Source organism: Vicia villosa, linkage group LG4 (assembly GCF_029867415.1).
Source record: "Vicia villosa cultivar HV-30 ecotype Madison, WI linkage group LG4, Vvil1.0, whole genome shotgun sequence".
Taxonomy (NCBI): domain Eukaryota; kingdom Viridiplantae; phylum Streptophyta; class Magnoliopsida; order Fabales; family Fabaceae; genus Vicia; species Vicia villosa.
The window spans coordinates 121569250-121575249 of NC_081183.1; the positions used below are offsets into that span (position 1 = coordinate 121569250).

At 39.0% G+C, this 6000-nt stretch overlaps 1 long non-coding RNA gene across 1 annotated transcript; it reads right to left on the bottom strand.

Moving 5' to 3' along the window:
- Window positions 1–4822: 4822 nt before the first annotated feature.
- LOC131599595 (uncharacterized) lies at window positions 4823–5217 on the bottom strand. Its single transcript, XR_009282856.1, has 2 exons — window positions 5112–5217; window positions 4823–5034 (listed from the first exon to the last, which is right to left on the bottom strand). It is a non-coding gene; the product is annotated as an uncharacterized LOC131599595 (long non-coding RNA).
- Between the last annotated feature and the right edge of the window lie 783 nt (window positions 5218–6000).

The window sequence follows — 6000 nt, forward strand, 5'->3', positions numbered from 1 at the left end:
TGATGATGTACAGGCATTGTTTCAAATCCCCAAACACCGGAGATATAAGGGAGATAGACCCTCGTCAACCCCTTTGAGCCTTGAAGTAGGAGTTTCTTTTCTGATAAAAAAAACCCTTAATTTTAACCCTGGGGCAGGGTAGTGTTCAGTTAATCCGACCGAGCATTCAAAACTCATAAAGGATGTGCATCTAAGGATACAACAATGGTTATCTTTCAAAAGGTTGAGGAAAGTTAAAACCGTGATGGTTATCCTTCACCTACCAAAAGGACAAAAGATGACGATACCACAATGGTAATCCTTCATCAATCATGGAATGAGGCAGTCGCAATCACTTCCAACGAATCAAAGACAATGCGACGTCACACGACTTGTTCAAAAAAAAAAGAAGAAAAAATATGGCAAAAAAATAAATAAATAAAATGATGAAAGAAAAGAAATAGCAATAAAAAGAAAAAGTTGTGAAAATAAAGCAAGAACAAAGTCGTGTGATAATGAATCAAAAGAATAAAAGGTGAGCGACTGCCATGTCCAAAAACATCATTGATTCCTCAACCGTTTCAAAATTCCTTGTGAGGGATGAGCACTCATGTTGAGTTAATTGAACTTAGGAGTGGAGAACATCACGAAGGGGGTGGGCACCAAATAATTTTGAGCCTAAAAATCCTTTGTTTCTGAAAACCGTGAACCCGGCCAAGTTACAACCCTTAAAAGTCCTAATTGAAGTAGGGTTTATTTCGAAGACGCACTCCAATGAGATAGCGTTTAACTGACTCTCAATGAAGCGTAACACATATCTATGTTGGTATTGTATGCCCGCTTTACATCTCATTCACAAGAGGTGGCCACCTCATTGCATAAAAAGTTTTTAAACTTCAAGACTAGCATAGGCTTTGCATTAGAATTATCATTCTTATAATTAACATTCTTTTGCATACAAAACATTTGCTTAAACATCAAGGAAGTTTGTATGATGAGAATCCATGAAGATCTTGATCACGTCAAAGTAAAAGAGACTTGAGAACTCCGTAGAGTAAAAAGAAATCATTATCAAAGCAAGTTATCTGAATACTCCTTTGAGCCTGTGCAGTTTGATGCCCTCGTTGTTTGATCATTAAGGGACAAGTGCCTGAAGACTCCAATGAGCCTGATCAGTTTCATAATGTTTTTGATTGGTTACCCTGAGGGGAAAGGGTTGAATTCTCCAATGAGAAAATCAGTTGATACCTTCTTTGATTAAATACCCTGAAGGGAGAAGTCTGAATACTCGGTGTAGTAGATGCATTTTGATTAAGTACCCTACGAGGAAGAGTTTGAAGACTCCATTGAGCGTGATAAAGTTGCTTCCATAGTTTGGTTGATTTCAAAGGAAGTAAACTTGAGGATTCTGATAAGATGTACATAATCAGGGGCAGTCACGACGAGGAATCTCTCTCGTGAGTTCAACCTATCTGGGGCAAGCAAATCAGGGTTTGACATCTCAAATTCAATCAATCTGGGTTAATCAAGTCGAGGAATCTCTCTCTTGATTTCAATCAATTTGAAGTAGTGACGTCGAGGAATCTCTCAAACTCACTCAATCTGGGGCAGTTACGTTGAGATTCGACAAATCTCTTCAAGGATCCGTGGATCAAGAGAAAGAATATTTCAAACGCTTGAATATGCTGGGGCAGGATTATCTCAAGTAATTGCGGTGTAGGGATCCTTTCGAGGCAAATATCTTCACAAGTCAGGCAGCCTAGGGCATGATCTTTTTGGTTTGTATTGAAGGAACCGTCATTCACTTGTAAAGTGTAGTTGGCCATCCCAGAATGGAGAAGTATCATAATGCTTTTCCCCAGCAAGTTACTCTCTCCCCAAGCATAGGAGTTTATTTCTCCTGAGAGTTATTTCCATTCCTCAAGCATAGGAGTTTATTTCTCCTAGAAAAGTGCTCTCCCCAAGCATAGGAGTTTATTTCTCCTGGAAAAAGTCTCTCCCCGAGCATAGGAGTTTATTTCTCCTTGAAATTCAAGTCTCTCCCCGAGTATAGGAGTTTATTTCTCCTGAGAGTTTGTTCCATTCCACGAGCATAGGAGTTTATTTCTCCTAGGAGTGTTCCAATCCTCCCAACAAGGGTTCCTTATCCAGATTTCTAATCCCCCACCATGGTGAATTGAGGGAATCTCCTCAAAGCTGAAAATTCTCCAAGAAATGGCACATGGTGAGAAGTCAGAAATTATTCTTCAAGTCAACAATCATAAGTATATCTTGCAAGTCAAAGTCCAATGTCTATTGGCACCCCCACAGAGTTCTTAACACTAAAGGGATTCTCCCTGGTGTTTACCTCTCCCGAGGTCAGAGACAAAGCTCGATCTACAAGTCAGCGAAATATTCTTTAAAGGGCCCTCGTCATCTCTTGCATATAGTAATCATTGCATTCACATTGCATCTACAAAAATGCGTAGCATTTCCATGACTATGGAGCATTACGCCATGAAAAAATTCAAACATGCATCAATACATAAGCCAAGTCTGTGTGTGCTCCAAAGGCACAAAGTAATATATTCCCAAAAGAAGTCTCACTTTCTCCCTCCAGTGTGGATTGAATACAAAGTCATTCTTCGTCAAGATCATTGTCTCTTTGGTTATTTCCCGTTTGCTGAACTCAATCGTTCGGGTAACCCATACTTTGTGGGTGGCAATTCGAATGATTGTCACTCTTGTAGAATTACACCCCGCCTCTCGGCCTGAGGGAACCATGTAGTTCTTATGTTCCATAAGTAACAATACCTTCTTCAAAGCCCAGTGTTTACTGGCATCATCTAATAGAGTCTGGTCGTCACCAGTCCTCTCTTTGTATTTACTTTTTGTGAGTCCCGTTACCGCCTTTTGCATAAGGGATATCTCTTGCTTCTTACAAGTTTGCCTTGGTTATTTTCCCGCATGCCGCGTGCATAATAGAGTGCGAATGAGGGTGGGCATTCAACCCATCTCATTTTTCAATCATTTGAAATCCATACTATGTGTGTGGCAATTCGAGTGATTGCCACCCTTGAAGGGTTACACCCCGCCTTTGGCCTGAGGGATCCATGTAATTTTTATGCTTCGCGGACATTAATGCCTTTTTGAAAGCCCAGTGTTTACTGGCATCTTCTGATTGATTCTAGTTTTTCTTTCAGTCAAGCCCAATAGTTATTGGCATCGCCTTCAGTTCATCAACATCCCTAATAGAATCTAGTCATTGCTAGTCTCCTTCAATCAAGTCCAATGATTATTGGCATCTCTTTCCTTTAAAGTATTGTTGTTACAGGCATCCTTCAAAGTCTGGTTGTTACCAGCAAAAGTCCTATGGTTATAGGCATCCTTTGGTCAGTTCTAGTTGTTACTAGTCTGTTCCTTTAAAGTCCTGTTGTTACAGGCATCCTTCAAAGTCTGGTTGTTACCAGCAAAAGTCCTATTGTTATAGGCATCCTTTGGTCAGGTCTAGTTGTTACTAGTCTGTTCCTTAAAGTCCTGTGGTTACAGGCATCCTTTGGTTAGGTCTGCTTGTTATTAGTCCTTTCTTTCAAAGTCTGGTTGTTACCAGCAAAAGTCCTATTGTTATAGGCATCCTTTGGTCAGGTCTAGTTGTTACTAGTCTGTTCCTTAAAGTCCCGTGGTTACAGGCATCCTTTGGTTAGGTCTGATTGTTATTAGTCCTTTCTTTCAAAGTCTGGTTGTTACCAGCAAAAGTCATGTTGTTACAGGCATCCTTTGGTCAGTTCTAGTTGTTACTAGTCTGTTCCTTTAAAGTCCTGTTGTTACAGGCATCCTTTGGCTAGGTCTGATTGTTATTGGTCCTTTCCTTCAAAGTCCGGTTGTTATCGGCAAATGTCCAGTAGTTGACTGGCGCTTCTTGTTTATATCAAGCATTTAATAGTATCCCTTGGCCGGAATTAGTAGTAACTGATGTCCTCTTTCAAAATCACAATTACAAACATCACCTCAGAGTTGTTGCTCCTGAGCGCAAATTTTTGGGTTCTTTCGTATTCAATCCACTTACACCTCAAATGTCCAGAACTTGTGTCGTTCGTACATTCAGGTTTAAGACGATTAAATAGGGGCAGCTGTTGCACCCCAAAATTTGCCCATCTAATTTTATTTCTAACTGGCTTAAAGTTTCACATTCATGTGCATATCTTCATTAGGTCATTGACATAACATACATCATTAATCAATAATCTAACAAGGGATCAAGGGTCGTGAAATAAGCTGGAGTCTCACATAGGCCTTGGCAAAAGGTTATTTATTCCCTCAAAAAGGGTATTTGTTACTTAATCAAGACTGTGATTGGTACAGGTCTTCTAGAAGGCATTTGTTCAGAAAACTTATTGCTTGACCCAAGGTTTATTTCCTAGGTTATTTGAATCAAGATTTCTTGATTAGGGTTATGGCCTCATATGTACTACATTGGTTAATTCTGTTACGATGCTATGATTTGAGTTGAGGTATTGATTCGTCTCTGTGTGGGCAACTATTGGTCGGGTTTTGTTTCTTCTACGACAAGATATTGGGTTAATGTCCGATTTGAAGATTAAAGTGCAAATTTTTTTTGATGTTAAGCATTGAGAGAAATAAAAGATAATTAATCATTTGAATCCGAAAAAGGAAGATATAAAGATGCTCACATTCAGTTATGAGTTGACTTTTATGTCAACAAGTCGACTAAAGAAAGTTGACATTCGTGGACCAAATTATATTGACTTGCCCATATGGATTCTTACACTATTAGAGGCATTAAGGGTACTTGAAGAAAGAAATCACAATCGAAGGATCTCATTCAAAAGAGGAATATTTGAAATTTCTAATCAACAAAAGTGGAGGGAAAGTTCAAGGTTTGAATAAAGTTACAAAGAGTCAAATTACATTTTGATTCAAATTGATTTCATCTGCCTAGTTCTAATAAGCCCATGTTCTTCTTTGATCCTAAAACTTCATGCCACTCTTCCTTTAAAACTTTGCCAAAGCCTCACTTCATCATTCCAAGCCAATATGACCTTGCTGCTAAAAGCCCTACACAATTGAGACTCGGATTAAACCAAGAAAAACAAGATGCTGCACAATACACATAACCATGTCAACATTCAAACCTGCATCAGCCTGCAACTTCAAATCGAAACAACCGGCATGGAAAACTTTACAAAAAAACAATTAAACCGCAAATCTGCATCAGTAGACAGAAAACCAAACCTGCCCTGCATTCAAACACACCATCAAAACTATTCAGACTATTAGAATAAATCTAGAAAATAAATCCAGCTTACCACTCAAAACCCGCAAAATAAAATCGGAGCTGCCATCAAACATTCACAGACTTGCAGCACCTCAAAAACAGACCTGCAACATTAAATCGTCATCGTTATCTTACCAATCCACAACAAATTCAGCCAGTTCAAAAACGGATCAGATTCGCAAAACCAGCGCCCATTCTAATGTTCATACAATCCCATTCATATAAGTATACATTCAGCAGCAATTCCTAAAAGAAAACTGAATCCAATAACCTAGTACTAACCGAAAACCAAACATATCCTAACTGTCACTAACAGTTTATAACTAATTCAGTTACTAACCTATAACCGTCCCTAACTAACCCTAACAGAAAGATAACTACCAAAAAAATCAGTTACAACCTTCCTAACAGAATTCTAACTGAATCAAAACAGAAATATCAAAGGAAAAACTAACCTTCTCACCTTTATAAATCAGAACCTTCACCATTGTTCAGGGGTTCCTCCACCATAATCACCACTTCACCATTATCATCAACCTTCTCCCTTCTCACCCTCTGCAACTTCACCACTACATCTCTTCTTCACGACACCAATTCTTCACCATCTTCATCATTCTGCAACCTTTCTCCTTTTCTCTCTTCATCTTCAACCACCTTCTCAGAAAATCTTCAGCTTCTCTTCGATTTTCAACCTTCAATCACCATAAACAACTCCTCAATCTCAGAACCTCTCCCCCAATCATGCC